This window comes from Sapajus apella, unplaced genomic scaffold, assembly GCF_009761245.1.
Source record: "Sapajus apella isolate SASKATOON/1434 unplaced genomic scaffold, GSC_monkey_1.0 scaffold45, whole genome shotgun sequence".
Lineage (NCBI taxonomy): Eukaryota > Metazoa > Chordata > Mammalia > Primates > Cebidae > Sapajus > Sapajus apella.
This window is the reverse complement of record NW_022436985.1, coordinates 10,197,130-10,216,762: the sequence shown is the minus strand read 5'-3', so window position 1 is coordinate 10,216,762 and position 19,633 is coordinate 10,197,130. Positions and strand designations below refer to the sequence as shown.

The following is a 19,633-nucleotide window of genomic DNA, read 5'->3' as shown; positions in this document are numbered from 1 at the left end:
AAGAGCAAGACTCTGTCTCAAAAAAAATTAAATTAAAAAAAATAAATAAATGATGTGTAGATTATTGATAGGTGGCAAGGAGGGCATTCTGAATGAGGTGAACTATTGATTAGAAGCAGAATGTATCAAGGGGTACAATGACTAGACCAGTATGCTTGGAGCATAAGATTCATAGAGATTATGAAAAAGAAGATGAGATCGGGAGCTAAGAAAACAATAATGTAGGGCAATGCTCGTTACTACATTTCAATGGATTTTGGTGTTTAAAAAATGTAACATCAAAACAGCAATTTCAAATAGTTTGACCTAAAATAATAATAAATATGATCTTGGACAAACCTATTCATTCTATTAAATTATTCAAGAAAGGAAATGTTATCTTTTTGCAAAGTGCCTGCAAGGATTCTGTCTGACCCTGATGATAATTAGCAAGCATCTAGAGAAAGAAGAGAGAAGGAGGTTAAGGAGTAGAAGAAATTGCAAAATTTTTAAGTTAAAAGCATTAGGAGGCCAGGCACGGTGGTTCATGCCTGTAATCCCAGAAGTTTGGGAGGCCGAGACAGGCAGATCACTTAGTCTGGGAGTTCAAGACCAGCCTGGTGAATATGGTGAAACCTCATCTCTACAAAAAAATATAAAAATTAGCCATGCATGGTGGCATGTACCTGTACTCCCAGCTACTCGGGAGGCTGAGGTGGGAGGATTGCTCGAACCTGGGAGGTGAAGTTGTGGTGAGCTGAGATTGCGCCACTGCATTCTATCCTGGGTGACAGTAAGACCCCGTCTCAAACAAACAAACCAACAAACAAACAGAAAAAGCATTAGTGAAGAAATAGCAATAGATTAGATTGTTGAAAATAAGATTAGAAAAAATGTTAAAATGAGCACAGAAAAGTAACATAGAAGATATATAGATATTCTATTGCTAAGAAAGGAGAGATTTTTTTGGTCTTATAATTAATGGGAATATAAGAAAGCGTTGAGAAGGTTAGCAATTTTCACACCTGTGTTTAAAGCGGACAACTCTAACTTGGTTCATGTGGATTCTTGAACATAGCAATCAAACCAAGGACTGCAGATGCGACAATATGATATGAAGCTTAATGCATATCTAAGTGGAATGTTTATCTGTCTACATAGTAATTACTGTTGTACAGAACAGAGGCCTCATAAGTAATGGCACACATCTACAACCATCTGATCTTTGACAAGCTGGACAAAAACAAGCACTGGGGAAAGCAGTCCCTGTTTAATAAATGGTGTTGGGAAAACTGGCTAGCAGTGTGCAGAAAGCAGAAACTGGACCCCTTCCTGACACCTGATACAAAAATTACCTCCAGATGGATTAAAACTTTAAACATAAGAACTAACACCCTAAAAACCCTAGAAGAAAACCTAGGCAACACCATTCAGGACATAGGCACAGGCAAGAACTTCATGACTAAAACACCAAAACCAACGGCAACAAAAGCCAAAATAGACAAATGGGATCTAATTAAACTTAAGAGCTTCTGTACAGCAAAAGAAACAATCAGAGTGAACTGGCAACCAACAGAATGGGAAAAAATTTTTGCAATCTACCCATCTGACAAAGAGCCAATATCCAGAATCTTCAAAGAACTAAAGCAGATTTACAAGAAAAAAAACAAACAACCCCATTCAAAAGTGGGAAAAGGGTATGAACAGACATTTTTCAAAAGAAGACATTTATGAGGCCAACAAACATGAAAAAATGCTCATCACTGGTCGTTATAGAAATGCAAATCAAAACCACATTGAGATACAATCTCACGCCAGTTAGAATGGCGATCATTAAAAAATCTGGAGACAACAAATGTTGGAGAGGATGTGGAGAAATAGCAACACTTTTACACTATTGGTGGGAGTGTAAATTAGTTCAACCATTTTGGAAGACAGTGTAGCAATTCCTCAAGGACCTAGCAATAGAAATTCCATTTGACCCAGCAATCCCATTACTGGGTATATACCCAAAGGCTTATAAATCGTTCTGTTATAAAGACACATGCACACGTATATTTGTTGCAGTGCTGTTTATGATAGCAAAGACCTGGAATCAACGCAAATGCCCATCAATGATAGACTGGACAAAGAAAACGTGGCACATGTACAACATGGAATACTATGCATCCATAAAAAATGATGAGTTCATGTCCTTTGCAGAGACATGGATGAATCTAGAAACCATCATTCTCAGCAAACTGACACAAGAACAGAAAACCAACCACTGCTTGTTTTTACTCATAGATGGGTGATGAACAATGAGAACACTTGGGCACAGGGAAGAGAACAGCACTCACTGGGCTAAGTGGGGAGGTGGAGGGGAGAGGGGAGGAGGGACAATGGGGGATACAGCTGATGGGGAGGTATAACACTGGAAGAAATGCCTGATGTAGGCGACGATGAGGGGAGGGGATGTGGCATGTATGTACTTGAGCAACAATCCTGCAGGATGCAGGATGTGCACATGTACCCAAGAGTCCAAAGTACAATTAAAAAAAAGAAAAAGAAAAGAAAAAAAGGCTCATTAAAAAATAATGATTACTGTTGTTGTGCCAGGCATGGCGGCTTATGCCTTTAATCCCAGCATGTTGGGAGGCCGAGGCAGGTAGATCACCTGAGGTTAGGAGTTTGAGACCAGCCTGCTCAATATGGTGAAATCCCATCCCTACTTAAAAAAAAAAAAAATTAGCCAGGCACGGAGGTGTGTGCCTGTAATCACAGCTACTTAGGAGGCTGAGGCAGGAGAATTGCCTGAACACAGAGGTGGAGGTTGCAGTGAGCTGAGATCGAGCCATTGCACTCTAGCCTAGGCAACAGCAAGACTCTGTCCCCCCAAAAAATCCTAATTACTGTTTTCAAAGTATCAATATTATTATGCTTCTGCTCATCAAATTTAGATAACCTAGAGTGGCAAAACACCATTGATATAATTAACTACTGGAGAAGTCAGAAATCCATTTCAGTATGGCCTTTCTTATTATCTTTTGACATGATGGTACATTTGATGCATATCTTTATACATATGTAGATTTAAAGAAATGTATGCATAATCTGGTTTGCCAAAATTACATACTTCATCAGCAAAGTGAAAAATCCTAATTGGTTGGGGAGCACTATACACTTGGGTCTGTTGGGGGGAAATAGGAGAGGGACAGCACGGGGTGGGGAGTTGGGGAGAGATAGCATGGGGAGAAATACCAGGTATAGGTGATGGGAAGGAAGGCATCAAATCACACTGCCATGTGTGTACCTATGCAACAATCTTGCATGTTCTTCACATGTACCCCAAAACCTAAAATGAAATAAAATAAAAAAAAAAGAGTCATGAATAAAGGCTAAGTAAGTGCAGTGACTCATGCCTGTAATCTTAGCACTTTGGGAGGTCAAGTGGGACGGAGTACTTGAGGGCCAGAGTTTGAGACCAGCCTGGGCAACATGGTGAGTCCCCAGCTACTCAAGAGGCTGAGCTTGGAGGATTGCTTGAGCTCAGGAGTTGGACGCTGCAGTGAGCTAGGGTCATGCCACTGTATTGCAGCCTGGGTAACAGAGTGAGACTGTTACTTAAAAAAAATGCCATGAGTAAAAGTAAGAAAGCATTTCAAAAAAAAAAAAAAGACCCTATCAAGTTTGTCTGTATGCAGAACCAACAACTATTTGGCTGATGTTTCATGGAATCTGACATGCTTTGATAGCATTGCTTTACTGTCTATTAAATGATGTCAATGGAAGGTTTTCACAAATCTCTTTTGAGATTGGGACTGGTCTGTCACTGATAGAAGACTTATCTTCAAATTAAGCTACTTTTTTCTAGGCCAATCTTTTTCCTTTTGCTAATTAGGAATTGACTCTTCTGGAATCCTTTTATTGACCATGAATGGTGGTAGGAAGGAAGTCTCAAGGAGAAAATGTTGGAGAACTGATGCTATAATCTGTTCTAAGCATTATTTAAAGTTGGCAAAAAAAAAAAAAAAAAAAAGTGGGACATAGTGTTCTCAGTGTCAGTAGCCATTTTTATTCTACTAGCAATTTTCTCCAAGATCAGAACATCTTGAGGTCTCTAGATTGGAAAAGAACCAATTTTTGTGGCAGAGTGAAATCAACCTTTTTCAAATAATCAACGTGTGGTGTTGTAAATTCAAAAATAATGTCCAAATGGCTGCAACTTTCAACTGTTCTCACAAATAAGAACATTTGAAAAAACAGTTTCGTCTGCTTCTGAATCCTAAGACAAAGAATTAATTAAACTACCTTCAGGAAGAATAAACATTTTTAAAAACCAAAAGAATTCTGATATAAAAATATTACAAACGCTTGCTTACTTAAGATTAGAGAAACCAACCAAAGTGATGCCCATAAAAATGCTGAAATTACATTATGAGCTCACAGAAAAGCTGATCTTAATTATCATATCAGCATTAATTTTTTGAAAATGGAATATTCATCTTAAAGACTTTTTACTGTTAAATATAATACAACTTTAACAAACATTTAAACAAATGCTTGTGTAACCACCAGGCATGTTGTAAAAAATAATCACTTCCTTGCCTTCCTTGCATTTCTTCTACTTAATATATAAATATGCACCTAAATATGCGTTCTGAATACTATTGTGTGAGTTTTGCCAATGGCTACTGACTACTACATTGAAACATGTAGATACGGAACACCGCGTCATCTCAGAAAGCTCTTCTGGACATGCTGCTTTAGAATGCCAACAACTTCAGGGCCCAAGCTATGACTCATTCTTCTTATACTCCATACCCTCTTCCCCCACAATACCTGACACAGCATTCTTTTGACAATTGCCTGTTGGACTAGACTACCTTCAAGGAGGTTTAGAGCCCAGAGGTGAAAATAGAAAGTAAACAGAATGCTAAATGCAGTTCCAAAGGCTGAGAACATGACACAAGTGACCAATACAATCGTTTTCCAACATCCTAAATATGTGAGAAGGAGACTATGAAACAACTATTAGTGACATCCACCTTCAGCTTATGAAGGGGGGCAGGGGGTGGGGGCAGAGATAGAGAGAAAAGAGGAGAGAAAAGAGATTCCTTTAGATAGATCTGGAATGTTCTTGTATCACTCCCGGTCTCCATTCACAATGTCACGTGGGTTCAACTGCGGAGTAGACATTTGAATGAATACACAAGTATAAATTTTGGAAAAGTTAATTGTTCTGTTTTTTTCTCTGGAAAAATCCTTGATTTATCTAAGTTCCATGTGTTTTAAAATAAAACGGAGTCACTGATTTGTAAGAGTATTGCCTACTGAAGGATACTGCACTGTTTGATGAGACCTATTTCACCCATTTAAATTCAAACATGAATAAGGAAGAAATTATAATTATAATTAACCCTTAATTATATTTATGTATCTTTTTATTAAATGCATCTTATCTAATGCTTATTATTATGTGTTGAGTTTGCATTTTACTGAATATAATTTATACACAATAAAAATAAATTATCCATCTGAATTCTATATACTTAAGTTGTATAGACTTACAGTTTTATAGTTACATAAAATTACCCTTTATTTATAGGAAATTCATCCAGATTTCATACTGATATTATGAAATATACCAATTGATTCTCCAGATTGTGTATATTTTTAATTAAAAAAATTTTTTTTGAGACAGGGTCTCGCTCTGTCACCCAGGTTGGAGTGCAATGGCGTGATCACAGCTTACTGCAGCCCTGACATCATGGGCTCATGCTATCTTCCTGCCTCAGCCCCCAAGTAGCTGGGACTGCAGGTGCACACCACCAACACACCTGACTAATTTTTAAAATTTTTAGTAGAGACGAGGTCTTGCTATGTTGCCAAGGCTGGTCTCTAACTTCTAGGCTCAGGTGATCCTCCTGTCTCAGCCCCCACAAATGCTGGGATTACAGGTGTGAGCCAGGCCTTTTTATAGTTTTTAATTTTGGGGGGTACATAGTAGGCATGCATATTTATGAGGTATAGAGGATATTTTGATATAGGCATACAATGTGTAATAGTTACATTAAGGTAATTAAGTATCCATCCCCTCTAACATTTATCCTTTGCATTACAAACAATCAAATTATACTTAGTTATCTTAAAATGTACAATTAAATTATTATTGACTATAGTCACCTGCTGTGCTATCGAATACAAGGTTTTATTCATTCTTTCTATTTTTTGTACTCATTAACAATCCCCACTTCCCCCCATGCCCACCTCCCCATTACCCCTCCCGGCCTCTGGTAACTGTCCTTCTACCCTATCTCTGTAAGTTCAATTATTTTCATTTTTAGCTCCCACAAATAAGTGAGAACATGCAAAGTTTTTCTTTCTGTGCCTGGCTTATTTCACTTAACATAATGTCCTCCAGTTCCATCCACGTTGTTGCAAATGATGGGATCTCATTCCTTTTACGGCAGAAGGATCACTTGAGCCCAGGAGTTCAAGACTAGCGCCCATCTCTACAAAAAAAAAAAAATTCGCCTGCTGTGGTGGAGCACACCTATAGTCCCAGGTACTCAGGAAGCTGAGGTGGGAGAATCACCTGAGTCCAGGAGGTTGAGGCCTCAGTGAGCCGTGATTGTGCCACTGCACTGCAGCCTGGGCAACAGAGTGAGATCCTGTCTCAAAAAAAGGCATAAACTCATGGATTTAAATACATTTTAAAACTTTTATTGTAAAATAAACTCAGATACAGAAAGCTCCACAAGATGAATCTCTAGCTTAGTGAGTTATTATATGAAAAATATGCTTGAAATCACCACCCAGGTTGAGAGGTAGAGTATCAGTCACTCTGGAGTTCCTCTTTTGCTCTATCTCAATGAAACACTTTCTTCTAAGAAGTAACAACCATAGTGAATTTTGTAGAAATCATTGCTTTTTAACAGTACTACTACCCAAGTGTGTGACCTTGACACTATAATTTAGTCTTGCCCATTGAAAAAAAATTGCTAATAAGTTATCTGTTGAAGAACTTGGGGTATTTGAATTGTAGAGTTTCCTACAGTCTAAATGTTACCAATTACACATGTAATGCAGCTCGAAATGGTCCTACTATTTGCATTTCCTGAAACTTGATGGCTGGATCCAGCAGTTTGAACACAATGAATTTGATCTCTTTAACAGACTAGAGGTGATATTGTGTTCTTTGACCAAGAACCACATAGTCTGGTTGTCTCTCTTTTCATGAGCTAAGTAGAAATTGATTTGCAGTGACTGGATAATTTGACTGGGAGGTGTAAAATGGTGACTTACATCATTTTCTTTTAATTTATTAATTAGAATATGTATTAGTCAGGGTTCTCCAGAGAGACATATAAAGAGATATATATCAGGAGCCAAGTCCAATAGGCCCTTCCTGGCCAAAGATAGAACTATGTAATCTTTAAGATAATAATTGCAACACACTGAAACCTATCAAATAATTTTACATCTGTGAGTTCATAATAATATTACATAACCAACACCAAAACATATTCTTATAAGATAGACATACACAGATAGAGCTCTGTATATGTCTCTCTGGAGAACCCTTACTCCATATATATAGCTGTGTATAACAACCACCCATATAGATGTGTATAATATAGCTGTGTATATTACGTACAGCTATATATATGGAGTTGGGGTTCTCCAGAGAGACAAGTACAGAGACATATACATAGGATATATATATACACATATAAGCTATGTATACACATATATTGTATATACATAAGATATATACACATATCCATATATATCTGTATATATGTATATATCCATATATATACCCCATACATTATATATAAATAGAATATATGAATTGGATATCTATGTGTATGTGTATATATATGTTTATAGGATATATATACATAGATATATCCTATATAGGATATATTTATATATATACAGATGTCCTATTTATATGTACTTATATATCTTGTTATATGTATATTTATGCATTCTAGTTATATAGGATATATATGAGCACATATATATATTTGTGTATATATCCTATATAAATAGAAATATAAATACATACGTAGTAGGATGTACAAATATATATTTATAAATAGGATATATATATCCTATTTATTGATAAAGAACTTATTAGAGAAATTGGCTTATGTGATTATGGAGGCTGGGATGTCCCATAACATGTGGCCTGCAAGCTAGAGACCCTGAGATGAGGGTATTGTGGCTCAGTCCAAGCCTGAAAGCCTCAGAACATGGGAAGCTGATGATGTAATTCTCAGTCTGAGGCCCAAGGTCTGAGAACCTGGGTGTGGGGAGGAGTAAGGCTGGTATAAATCCTGGAGCCTAAAGGCCATAGATGCTGGAGTTGTGATGTCCAAGGGCAAGAGAAGAAGAGTGTCTCATCTCTAGGAGAGAGAGAGGAAATCATCTTTCTGCTGCCTTTTTTCTTCTATCTGGGTCCCTAGCAGACTGAATATTGCCTGTCCATACCACAAGCAGATCCTTCTCATCAAGTCCATAGACTCACATGCCAAGCTTCTCTAGACATACCCTCGCAGACATGCCCAGAAATAATGTTTTACCAGTTCTCTAGGTATTCTTTAATCCAGTCAAGTTGACACCTAAGATTAATCATCACACAATTCTTTTACAAAGATAAGCTTCCCCTCTTCTCTAATTTGGTTTAGTTCAAGAGGTCTGTACAATAGCATCATTATTTCCACTTATTTATAAATTTTCAAGGTCATTAAGTGGCTTCCTGTTATCATCCCAAGGTGACCAGGTAGTATTCTATTTCATTTTTGTAATATCTTTATGAGCTCACAGATTTAAAATTGTTTGATAGGTTTCAATCTGCTGCAATCATTATGTATGTTAAAGACTAGCTCTATCTTTGGCCAGTAGAGGCCTATTCAAGTTGGCTCCTGAGTTCTTTGACAGAATCTTAGTAATCTTCGATAGCTTTTCTGCAATCTGGGATGACAAGATATACCAAACTCATCTTGCATATTTTGGGTCATTAGACCTGGAATCAACCAATTTCCCAACAGGTTCCAGATGCTAGACCACAATCCGGCTGTCAGGGGACCTAGCTATGACTGTGTTTTTAGGTCTTTACAGTGACAGAGCTAAGATATACATGTGGGGGGTGTGTGTGTGTGTTTATAATAATTCCTGAGTAAATTCTAATCCTTTCCATTTAAATTCAGGATTACAGGATTATGGAGTTTCTTTCTCTTCTTTTTTTTTTTTTTTTTCCTTTTTTTTTTTGAGACAGGGTCTCACTCTGTCACCCAGGCTGGAGTGCAGTGGTGTGATCATGCACTGGGCTCAAGTGATCCTCCCACCTCAGCCTCCTGAGTAGCTGAGACTGCAGGTGGGGGCCACCATGCCCTGCTAATTTTTTGTACTGTTTGTAGAGACAAGGTTTTACCGTGTTGCCCAAACCGGTCTAGAACTCCTGGCTCAAGCTATCTGCTGGCTCAGGCTCCCAAAGGGCTCTTACTTTTCTGTATCAAATTTGTATTTCCTTTCTTTCACACTGAGAATCCTGATTCTCGTGGACACATTGGTTAGAGAATAATTCAAAATTACTAATGTGCTCTATCCCACATTCCACATACAACATTCTCAGAATAACAATAATATTGCCATCACTGGTATAATTATTGACAAGACTTGAAATTATTTTTGCATATATGCTCTCCATTTTCTCACCTTTTTAAAAGCTACACTATATCAATGCTAAGTATTTTATCATTATATACTGTGCTGTCTCCCATTTAGCCTCATTTAATTCTATTTCTACAAGTAACTATATGTTTTATGCTTATCACCTGTTCTTACGACGATGTCTCTCTAGTTATTTTGGTTGTCTGAAGCTCATTCTCTAGTAGACTCCCCAGCAATGATTTGAGGAAATAATAGTCCTTGAATTCTTGCATGTTGCTAACAGTTTGCTTTAGGCTTTCATACCTAAAAGTCAGTTTTGCTGACTTATGAAATCCTTGCTTCACATTTTCTTATCTTGAATGCTTTAAATACATTATATTATTTTTCCTGGCATAAAGCATTACTGTCAAAGTCTTAATGATAATCTAATATTAGATTATCATTATGAATCACTTGTTGCTTTTGCCTAGAAGCCCAAAGGACTTTTTTCTTTATCTTCAAAGTTCAGTAATTTTATTACAATACGTTTTGGTGTTGGTCATTGTGGGCCAATATTCTTAGGTATATGATATGCTCTTTAAGACTTTTTAATCTTTTTCTTTTAAATTCAGGGAAACTTCCTTGAATGCTACGTTCGTTATTCATTTGCTTTTTAGTGTTTCTGCTGTTCCCTTACTTTTGTTGTCTTCGGGACTCCTATAATCTGTACTTTGGATGTTCTTTGCCAATCTTCAATATATGTCACTTTCTCCCAAGCACTTTTTCTCTCTTTATTTCTTTAAATTTAAAATGTTTTCCTCTTTTTTGCATTCTACTTCCACTGAATAGTTACCTATTATATTTATTCCCTTTTGTGTTTCCTCTAGATTAGTCTTTATTTCTAAAATAATTTTTTTATCCCAATATTTCCCTGAGTCCTGATACTTATTATCTGAATTACTTTAGTTTTCATGTATGTTGTTTTTCACCTGTTGTGTCATTTTCTTGATACTTCTTTGTTATTTTAAAAATAAAAGCTTATGGTTTTAATTTATTATTTAATTATGTCTTTTCAGCATACTTTAATTGTCTATCAGGTTGCTATTCTGCTCCTGTGGGATTTAACCTTCACAGTTTTTTGCTGTTTGTTTTATATGAAATTGGTTTTCCTGCACTTTTAGAAGGAAGCGTGGTAGTTCAGGGTAACTTTCCTCTTCTTTTTTATTCTTTTTTTTTTTTGGAGATGGAGTATCACTCTGTCACCCAGGTGGGAGTGCAATGGCCGAGTGGTCTCGGCTCACTGCAACCTTCACCTACCAGGTTCAAGCAATTCTCCTGCCTCAGCCTACCAAGCTGGAATTACAGGTGCCTGCCACCATGCACAGCTGATTTTTGTATTTTCAATAGACACGGGGTTTCACCATATTGGCCTGGCTGATCTCGAACTCCTGACCTCATAATCCACCTGTCTCAGCCCCGCAAAGTGCTGGGATTATAGGCATGAGCCACTGCACCCAGCCGGTTTAGGGTAACTTTCTAACTTCACATGGCTTCCTCTTTTGTTGCTTTCATGTTATGTTAAAAAAAAAAATAGCAGCTTTCTAAGTCTTCTTGGATCCGTTCCTCTCTCCCATACTTATCTGTGTCTTCTCTACTGTCTATGTTCTGTGCAATTTTTATTCCACTCCCAGCAGTTTCTCCTCTATGCAAGCCTGTGTTAGCAAGCAGTTGTAGTGGCTCAGAATCCTTAGGGGCTAGACCGCTCTAGATCCTTCAGCTGTGCTATGAACCATTGGCACCCAGCAGCAATAATTCTTGACTGCTTTGGGTTCTGCTGTTCTCGTGTTCATCAGATTTCCTGTTGCTTCCCTCTGCTCACTTCCGCAAAGACTCTCTAGGACTTGTGGCAGTTGGTGGTTTGTCATTTGCCACCTTGGAGTTAGTGAATATAACTTGTCATACAGGGTGGAAACTAATAAAAAATGGCCTCAACATTTCCTCTGCTCCCTATACATGTGCATCCTGATCTGACAACAAAAGGCACAGGGTATTTCTCCTTATAAATCTGAGATCCCTTGTGACTGATTCCATAGAATATGGAAAAAGTGATATTCTAGGAACCTTGGTCCCCAGCCTTCATGGTGTGAGGAGGCCAAGCAAAGGAGAGGCTATGTAAAGAACTGAAGTGCTCAAAGTTACAACTCCAGCTGAGCGCTCAGGCAACAACTGTATGAAAGTGTCATCTGAAATGCTCTGCCCCAATTGAGTTTTCAGACGACTACAGCGCTAGCTGTGAGAGATAACAAATGGTAGTTGTTTTAAAATGAAAAGTATTGAAGTCGTTTTTAATATAGCAATAGATTTAAAAATGCCTAGTTTTATTGTAAATGTTATGCACAGTTTTAAATTTTGTTATCCAGTTGCCCCTCAGTTTTTATGTAGGGATTTGAAGAGAGTCTAAAATAATGTTATGTATGTAATGTGATCTGACCAAATCTGCCCAGAATCCACTCTATCATAAGATTATAAGGTTCTTCTAGGGTAGAGCTCAGTCAAGACCCGTGAAACCATCAGAGAGTGTAATTCAGAACCAGAATAAAACACAGGTAATTTATAGCTTCCCCATGTGGACTTCGGCTTTCTAATCAACCCTAAATGAAAATAGGTATCTCTTTCCTCACTCTCTGCACCCCTCATGTTACAGTTCATACTAAATACGCTGACAATCCATATATCTGATGTTAGTTGCCTGAATAAATTGGGCACTCTAATTCTCTAGATCTATGTTGTTAGGGGCATCAGCTAAATTTTTGAACAATTAAAACATTTTTTAAAAAATTCACAGTGAGTTCTGTAGATACTGCAATCAAGCTAACAGTGCGGCTAATTTTCAAGCCGATCGACTCAGTCATTCAAAGAATACTGAGTGTTTATTATGACCAAAGGACTGTTGTAGGTATCCAGGCCCTGATTATAGACCAACAAACAAGCAAACATCCCTACTCTTAAGGAAATTAAGGTCCAGCACCCAATATTCTCTAAATACTTGTTCAGTGGTCATCCTGCTGTCACTTGAACAGAAAGTGCCAAATCCACTTCTGCTCCCTATAACTTTTAGTACACTTCCTCGAAAATGTTTTGATAAATACCGTTTTACCCATTTCATTATGTTTTCAGTGACGGCACAGAGTCCCTTCAAGATTAGTTTCTTTGGATGCTACCCAACTAGTATTCCCCTTTATCCAATTCTGATTTCAAAGAGTCTTTAAAATGTGGCAAACAGGGAATAATTAAGTGTTCGATTTAAAATTTTTTGAATAAAACAATAGTTACTTAAGAGGGGTACTTTAGTGTACACTTTATTAGATTAGTAGAAGTTTGGGACCTTTGTATGTATATGGGAGGTAGGGAGATGGGAGGAAAAGGAAATGAGTAGTAGAGGTTGTTAAAAGAGAAAAAGGAAGAAATAAAAGATCATATTCTCAAAACCAACTATTTAAGAAACTCTAGTATTTTAGTAGCTTTCTTCATGTACAACCTGGAAATGTACATTAACAGGAAACTTTCTTCCCACCCCTGCCTCCACCCTTCCCCTCCTTGGGTCTGCCGGGATCTGTCAGTGGGTAGAAGACATTGTCATTGTTTATGATGTTCATAAGCCTGCCTGAATGTGAATGACATATATTTAGAAATCAAAATAAAGCTTTGGGAAGATCTTCAATTTAATGGAAACTAGTCTAGTCATTTGGGAACCACAAGAGCTTTTTAGGGAAAATCTGCCTCTGCCAGCTGGAGGAAGTGTGGGTGTACCAGGGTCCTGGTGACACCTTGTGATGTCACTCGCCCCCAGGCTGAGGTTGATTGGCCATGAAGAGCTGCAGCAGAGTTTAAATTCCTGCAACATCAGAGAAGTGTTCAGAATATCAACACAGGAGTGCCTTCATTGGGCGTAGATTTCCTCTGTGAGAACGTCAACCTGATTTTTGAGACTTTTTGAAAAAAGTCTTTGTGCACCAAGGAGGGTAAGCCATTTTTGTAATTTAATTTTTAAAAATAACTTGCTGGTTGTTTGGAATATATTAAGTATATGTACATGATTGAGGCATTATACCATGTAGAGAGAAATGGGAGAGCTGTGCTTTTGGGTAAAAACAGTTCCTATTTTTGTGCCTGTTGTTTATGTCACAGTAAATAATAATATTAAAATGACATGTTAAGTCAATAGAGCCAGATGTTTTTCTTGGTAATGCTTTAATTAAATCTCTGCATGATACTTCTAAAAGGAAAAGTTCATAGAACAGGAGGCAGATGGAAGGTCATTTTGAAATTTAGTTTTAATTAGCAAAACATACAAAACTTTCACATTTGGGTTTCATGAATATGGGAATGTGTGTGGCCTACAAGACTGTGAAAAAAAATCTAAACTGGATGGCAGGATTTTCCATAAAAGATCTTTTTTAATTAAAAATGTGTAATGTTATTCATCTAGAGAGCATCTGCTAATATTTATTATGAACTGCATAAGTAAATAAAAGATGATTAAACTATGGAAATAACTGAGGGTGTGATAATTAACAATTTTTGTATTGTTTAGCTGGGTATTAGTTTTGACTGAGTACAGTCAAAACTCAATAAATTTTGAATATAATTGTCTTTTGAAACATTTTTTAGTGTAGAGAATTTGTACATATGTTCCTGCCCATATGTATTTGTATTTATTTTATTTAGTGCACTCCTTCATCTATATGACATTTAAAAGATTCCATGTGTTTTAGCAACTTGTCTTCCTTGAGAGTAGTAACTTGTGGTTAACCATACTTTCTGTTTAACTGAGGCTGGACTATCCCATTGTAACCTTATTGTTTAAAAATGTGAACAATTTTCTAAAGGGTATTAGTCCACTTATCTACCTGAAAATGCGGATGTGAAACAATGTGCATCAGATGCTTAGAGTCCTTCCAAATCTATATTTAATTTTGGAGGCACCTCAGAGTTATTTTCCTATGGTTAAACGCATATAATATTGGATTCATTGTAATTGACCTTAAGGCACTTATAATAGGAAGAATTGGAATTTTTTGTTTGTTTGTTTGTTTCTCTGAATTCCTGATAGAGTTCATATCCTGGCCGAGTATTACTCTATTTTCAAAGAGTAATAAGAAAACAAATTCTAGTAGGTTCTAGTTAGTTGGATTCTGGGTAATTTTATTTTTATAAAGCCAGCTTATTTTATTATTATTACAAATTGTTGTATACTCAGCACCTAGAAAAGTGCCTAGCACACTAGATGTTCATAAATATTTATCGACTACTAATGAATGAATTTATTGTTCAGTTGTGTTCCTGAAGATAACAATACTAAGACAAATAAAGCAAATTAATATGATGATTATTTTCCAAAAGAAAAAAAGGCCTATGATTTTTCAAACCTTGATTTTCTTCTTTGGCCTACTTCCTTTATTTTGGTTTATATAAAAGAAGATCTATATTTTACAAATGATCTTAAGCTTGAGAAAATTCTAGAACAAATTTCCTTACTTAAGAGCTCAAAGAAGTTTGGCTATACTTGAATTTTTTTTTTTTTTTTTTTTTTTTTTTTGAGACAGAGTCTCACTCTGTTGCCAGGCACCAGGGTGGAGTGCAGTGGCACAATCTCAGCTCACTGCAACCTCCACCTCCCGGTTCAAGCAATTCTCCTGCCTCAGCCTCCCGAGTAGCTGGGACTACAGGTGCATGCCACCACGCACAGCTAATTTTTGTATTTTTAATAGAGATGGGGTTTCACCACATTGGCCAGGATGGTCTCAATCTCTTGACCTCGTGATCCGCCCACTTCGGCCTCCCAAAGTGCTGGGATTACAGGCGTGAGCCACCGCACCCAGCCTACACTTGCAATCTTGACTTTAGTTTCCTTCACCACATTCTAAACATTTGTTTCTTTCCAGCTCTATGAAAACAATTCAAAAAGGCAGAAATTCTCTAATACATTGCCTTCCAAGTGAATGGAACTCAAGTTGTTGATTTCCTTTCATTACATCATCACACCGTAGCATGGCAGCAAGTGAAATGTAGAAGGACATTAATCATTGAAGAATAACTCAAAGTTCTGGATTTTTAATTTTTAGGCTTTGTAGCTGTGGCTCACACTTATTCAGAATACAGCTACTGCCTATCCGCTTGTACTCTTTTTTGAATAGTAGCCAAAATGTTTATAAAAGTTTGGAACTCTTGTTTGGAAATGCACTTCACAAAATTATAATTATTTTATTTATTTTTATTTTTTATTTTTTTTCCCATTTATTTATTTTATTGCTTTTTAGGTTTTGGGGTATATGTGAAGAACATGCAAGATTGTTGCATAGGTACACACGTGGCAGTGTGATTTGCTATTTTAATCAAAAATACTACATGCAAACCTAATATGGGGTTTAAGATTGACTTTCTTCAATGCTTAAGGTTGGATTGTATTCTTTGGGTGGTAACATCAGCTTTCTCAGCACTCTAGGCTGTCTTTTATTTTAGCTTACTAGACTTGCACCTGGGAAATTATTGCTTTAGGTCAGGGTGCTAAATAGTATTTCTAGAATCCTGAGCAAGTTAGTGCATCTTTCTTATGTTTTAGAATAGTCCATCCCTAAAAAACTTGAGCACTAGGGGCATGCATTTCCTTGGGAAAAAAACACAACATTCATTGGTTTAGAATAAATGCACAATGGCATCCCCAATTTTCTAATTATTTAGGTGAGAGAAGCTAAAGAAAATACAAGAGACTTCAATAGTCACTGACCTTTGTCATGGCTCTAATATTTGCTAGTTTTCAGAGAATCGTGAAATGATAACCCTATTCAAATTTCACTTTGAAAATTTTTTTTATTATTTTATTTTATTTATTTTTATTTTTTGAGATGGAATTTTGCTCTTGTTACCCAGGCTGGAGTGCAATGGCATGATCTCAGCTCAAAGCAACCTCCGCCTCCTGGGTTGAAGCAATTCTCCTGCCTCAGCCTTCCGAGTAGCTGGGACTACAGGCATGCGCCACCATGCCCAGCTAATTATTTTGGTATTTTCAGTAGAGATGGGATTTCACCATGTTGACCAGGATGGTTTCGATCTCTTGACCTCATGATCCACCCACCTCAGCCTCCCAAAGTGCTGAGATTATAGGGGTGAGCCACTGCACCCAGCCTCACTCTGAAAATTAAAATGGTGAGCTACCTCATTTTCATTTGATTTGTGAAGCTGAAACCATTGACAGGGTTATTTTAAGAATATCATATTTGAGAAAATATTGCTTTCCCGAGAAAATGAACCTAACAAATTAAAAAAAAAAGTTTTAATTGTGGGATCTAAAGAGAAGTAACAGCTATAAAATAGGCTTGATTTTCGTGCAGTTGATCATTTTCATATGTTTTTCTCTATTGATATTAATTGAAGGATTTTTAAAAGAAATTAAGACAATATCAAACATAAGAACTGATATGCACTATGCTGAATTAGAATAAAGAAAGTAGCACAAATTAAGAATAACTATGCTGAGGACAGATAATGACTATAAAATACATGAGAGGTCCTGTTTGACTATTTGAGTTGTGTGAAAGCAGAAATGAGATGCCTGTTCAGACTCCTTAACTTACTATTTCTATTATTTACTTGACAACATTCAAAAACTAATATTAGATGACTTATTGAGCCCAATGTTTCAGACAATATTCAGCATATTCAGGCATTATTGAGTGATATATATATATAATTTATTTATTTATTTATCTATTTATTTATTTTTTGAGACAGGGCCTTGCTCTGTCACCCAAACTGGAGTGCAGTGGTGTGATCATGGCTCAGTGCAACCTGGATCTCCTTGACTCAAAGAATTCTCCCTAGTCAGCCTCCTGAGTAGCTGGGACTATATGCATGTGCCATCATTCCAGGCTGATTATGATATTCTTATTTCTTAGATCAAGTGTTAAAATCTCTTGTGGAACTTTAAAAACAAACCTATTCCTGTGCCCACCCAAGTGATGGATTTATTGCTCTGGGATGGGATTTGTACAATGGCATTTTTAAAACTCTTCTCAGGTGATACTAATATACAGTTAAGATTGAGAATCTTTGGCTTATAACTCTTATCATTAGTTTAGGGGCCAAGGGAAAAAGTTCCCCCTCACTCTATGAAGGTTTGCTGAAAAATCAACTGACAAAAGATAGATTAATGGGAGAAAAGAAATACAAATTTATTTTTCTGCCACATGGGAGCCTTCAGAACAAAGACCTAAAGATACAGAAGAAATTGTCCTTTTTATGTTTATGTCAACTAAACATGGGCAGCCATGCAGAAATATGATTGGACAAAGTTTTTGATCTTATACTAATAGATCAAGTAGGGTGGCCCAGCAAGTTCTGTCCAGATTCTTCCTGGCCTCTCCATGTAGTATTTCTTCCTTCTTGATATGGGACAGGAACTTCCCTGGAATGGGGGTCTTATGACCTCCAATCAAACAAGGTGGGTCAGAGAATTTCTTTATGGCCAGTTGTTACACAGAAAGACAGGGGGACTTAGGGTAATATTTTTAGGTTTTATTGCTGGCTTTGGGGAAAAGAGGTTCTGGTTTCTATAACCCACCTTTGGAAAGAGGGATTCTAGTTACTATGGTTAGTCTCACGGGAGAGTGAGAGGCCAGAGATAGGAGGGCAGGAGAAGGTCAGAGAGAAACTTTTGCTTCTGAGGCCTTCATGTGGCATATTGCAAATCAAAGAAAATGACTGAGGTGAATCTCTATTTCTGGAGACTTATCTTTCCAAAACTGAGGTGCACCTGGGACAAAGGAACACAAAACCACCAGAAGCATCCATGATCCCTGTTACTTTACAAAGAGGTCTGGGGACTTCTGTATTTAAAGGGGAAAGAGGAGGTAATAGTAGAAAGAGGAAGGGTAGAAAAAGGAAGAGTAGATAAAACAGGCAAGTGATTGCATTCCTTTGAGTCTCTATTTAGTGTTCACTGAACCCACATTTTATATGTGAAAGGAGAGGGTAGAGGAATAGTCAATTATGCATTTGTCTCATGCTCAGTGAATCTGCATTTTCACATAAGATAAAGTAAACATGGACTAGAGGAGGCTGTCAGACATGCATCTGTCCCAGGTGAGGAGAGGGATGACTTTGAGTTCTGTCCTTTGTCCTGACCTTGTGAAGGTAAGCTGTTAATTTACATTGTGAGGGTGAAATTCACCCAGACTGTTTTATGGTAAAGATCTCAGGGCCCACAAGGAATTTCCCTGTGAGAAAATTGTAAGTGAGGTATGCAATCTTTTATCCTTGTAGCTTTTTAAGAACAAAACGGGAGGCAGGTTTGCGAGACCCAGTTCCTAGGTTGACTTTCCCTCCAGCTTAGTGAGTTTGGGGTCCCAAGATTTTATTTTCCTTTCACTGTATACATTTAACACTTTTAAAAATGAACAAATCAGCAAAAGTAAAACAAACTTGCAGGATTATTTGTGAAATGTGTGGAAGTCCATCAGGCAAGGATGCTAGGGTAGCTATCAAGGCTTACTAGTGCAGGGTAAATTGCTTTTCTTAAGCCACTTCAATAACTTTTTACTTTAGTATCTAGTACATCTATTTTTAAATATAGAACAAAGTGTTTTCCAAAGCAACAGTTCTTGAAGTGTGAAATGAAGTTACTTTCCAGAAAAATTGTTTGATTTGGCATATTTCTCTCAGCATGATTTACAAGTGTATCCCAAACCTCTAATCTTCCCCAAATCCTTCAGTACTGTGAATGACAGCCAAAAGAATTTAGCACAATCATGTATAATGCATGACTAAATGTGTCACAGTAGATATTAAGAGCTTTCTGAAGTTGTAATATGAAGCTCACTCTAGTATGTCTCTTGCAGATCACAAAAAAAGCAAAATCTATTTTATGTAGACATTATTATGCAATCATAAATGTGACTTAGAAGCCAGTGTGTGTGTGTGTGTGTGTGTGTGTGTGTGTGTGTGTGTGTGTGTG

General features: G+C 37.0%; 1 protein-coding gene across 3 annotated transcripts in view; it reads left to right on the top strand.

Annotated features, from left to right (window-relative positions):
* The window catches only part of DMP1 (dentin matrix acidic phosphoprotein 1), a 36,039-nt gene that overhangs the window by 7,834 nt on the left and 8,572 nt on the right, over positions 1–19,633 (top strand). For 2 of the 3 annotated variants that reach the window (XM_032239665.1, XM_032239663.1), the window contains exon 1: positions 13,549–13,643. The exons of the other annotated variant lie outside the window; for it this stretch is intronic. The gene's annotated coding sequence lies outside the window, so the exon portion shown is untranslated. Of the gene's footprint in view, positions 1–13,548; positions 13,644–19,633 lie in introns of those variants that run through there. 3 annotated transcript variants of the gene reach the window in all.